Below are 2,854 nucleotides of genomic sequence, written 5' to 3'. Positions count from 1 at the left end.
AATCAACGTTACCTTCTGTTTCTTTTTTTTCGATCAGGATCCCATCCAATCAACATCACAGCCTTCTGACTGCCCAAACATTTGAGTTACGTGTCACCAACTTAGTGGACAACAACAACTCTTAACCATTGGGTCATTATAATTTGTCGTTTGGATTTTAATGTGCACCTATGTAAACAAAAATAAGTTAAACCCTCAAATACTCAATACTGTATTTTGGTTTTAGTTTGATCAAGTATAGGGGGAATAAATTGATTGTTGGAGGGGGTGGGGGGAGGTTGGTTAAAAAGAGTAGGTAAAAAGTAGTGGGTAACTGGGTGTGGTGGTTTCATCTTTAGGCATACCCTAGTACTCCAACTGCCAGAAACGTTTCCTAGGACATTGGAGTGAAACCACTTTAAGGACCTGGCCCAGAAATATGTGTGTCGAGTATTGGTTGGGTAAGGCAGCCAAGTGACCCAATATTATGGGATAAAATAAAGAAGAAACGAGCGGCTTACCAAATGCCACTGTTATTACGCAATTACCATTCCAACGGCGGAAAAGATGACCGTACTCGAATTCCATCAAACATCAAAAGGTATCTTAACGTGTCCGCCAGTGGAAAAGCATCCAAGTATCCAATAGTCACTTTATTATCTTACGTTTGACATGTGTCATGGTATGAAGGTCTTGGGCGCAATAGTGTTTTTAAACTGGATTCTGATTTGATTGGAAGTGGCAAGTGGGGTGTCAAAATGAAAGAATCAGGGTTAAGACATAAAATTATGAAACAAAAATTGAGGGCCAGGCCGGGACCTAAGACCTGTTTCTGTTTCTTTGGGCCGAAAAGACTTGCAACATCCAAAATGAAAATATCCAAAAAGGGAGAGCCTAAATTCTAAGGCATCACCAACACAGTCCTTTAAAACCCAGGCCCGCGGTACATTTTTAAAGGGCCACATTGGATTATCAGGTCCAATTTAAAGGAGAAAATCTCTAAAAAAAGATGGGTGTTCCAGCTCACTCTTTCAAAACTGAAATAGCTCTATTATCGAAATAGCATGCATGTGTTAATGTAACTAAAGCCTCTCCATTAGTAGGGTTTGGGAATGGAGTTTTTGTGGTTGGAGAAGCAACTAATAGAGCAGCAACAAGAAAGATTGAGAAACACAAGGATACTTGTAAGGCCAACCAACATTATTTCATTCCGTTCAGTTTCAAAATTTTTGGTTTTTTGGCACAACAGTCTGTTGAGCTCCTTAAGAAGTTGTATAAAATTATGGACAGTAACGTAATGACAGCTGGTTCTAATAAGTTTGTATTTAGGAGGATATGATTTGTCATTCAGGAAGGACTTGCAGCACAATTTGTTGTATGCTTGTCCTAATCATTTGTCAAACTCATTATCATTATAAAAATAAATAAAAATACAAAATAAAATAAAAAAAAAATGAAAAAAAAAATAGCCAACTGCTCAATTGTGGTGGGAGTTCTCTTCGCCATTGTTGCTCTTTATTAAAAAAAAAAACTTATGTAAGTTCTTATTCTTCTCCTCCTCTTCACTTTTATTTATATTTGTGTTCATATCTTGATTTGGGATGAAGTGGCTTCGATTTGAATACTATACTATGAGTTGAGTTGGTGGTTTTAAGCAAGTTGGAAGTTATGTTACTTTTAGTTCGCACTATACACTATATAAAAAATGTGAAACTTATTCTTTTAAGATTGTTTACGACTTTGTTGATTTGTTTAGTTTGTGGGTATTTTTGCTTTAAGTTATTGCAATGAGAATAAACTATAAACTTGAATCAGTGGGCATAAAGAGTGTTGTTGTGTGGAATGCCATGATTTTTGCGTCTGCGATATCTTCCATTAGTTAGACTAATGGTCATATACAATTGTGAATTATGTATAGTAGTTGTTGTTGTTGTTTTTTTTTTTTATCCATTTGTTAAATGATTAAAAGTAATATGCATTTTATGTAGAGTGAGTGATCCTTCCATGGCACTTTACCTTGGTTCATCTTCTCTCTCTCTTTCATTTCCTCCGACTCTTCCTCTTCGGATGATGAATTTGACCAATATCAAAATATTCTCAACCAAGTTGTAGTTTCAATGGTGCCGCTTCTACATCATCATATAAGAACCAATGCTTGTTTCATGGAGATGCAAAACCAGAAGGGTGAACATGGTGGGTCTAATTTTGCGAGGATTTTCTTATCAGTTGGAGCAGGACTACTTTGTTTAGAATTCAGCATACTTGGATGCTGATTTTCGTAGTTGTTATCGAATGAGCCAGAAGTTTTTCTTTGCATACTTGCTGATGTTGAAAAGCAAGACCAATATTTTGTTCCAAAAAATGATGTTATAGGCCGGACGACGGAGCCTGACATCGAAGATCAAGGTGAGTACATGTATTATCAATTAGTTGAAGCAACTAATTATTAAGACTTAAATTAGTTGAATGTGTTTCTTTGTATGTTTTTCCACTCCTCGGTGCACTGATGACTCAAATGATTTGTTTAATATATCTCTCTTCATCTCAGCATTTCATTTTTTTTTTCACTCTCGTGTTAATTAGGTGACAGCCGCTATCCGAATGCTTACTTTTGGAAGTCCAACAAATCATATAGATGAACATTTCAAAATTAGTATGGAAATAGTACTATCTTGGATAGCCTTAAGCGATTTTGCTTGACAGTAATTGAGCTCTATGCAGAAGAATATATGAGAGCACCAACAGAAGCTGATGTTCATCGCCTACTAAAAGAAGGGGAAGATAGGGGATTTCCTTGAATGCTTGGTAGTTTGGACTGTATGCATTGGACATGGCGTGTTTGTCCAACTTCTTGGCATGCATGGTACCCACGTCG

Source organism: Coptis chinensis, chromosome 8 (genome assembly GCF_015680905.1).
Source record: "Coptis chinensis isolate HL-2020 chromosome 8, ASM1568090v1, whole genome shotgun sequence".
Taxonomy (NCBI): Eukaryota; Viridiplantae; Streptophyta; class Magnoliopsida; order Ranunculales; family Ranunculaceae; genus Coptis; species Coptis chinensis.
The sequence above is the reverse complement of the archived record's forward strand: the minus strand, read 5'-3'. Positions refer to the sequence as shown.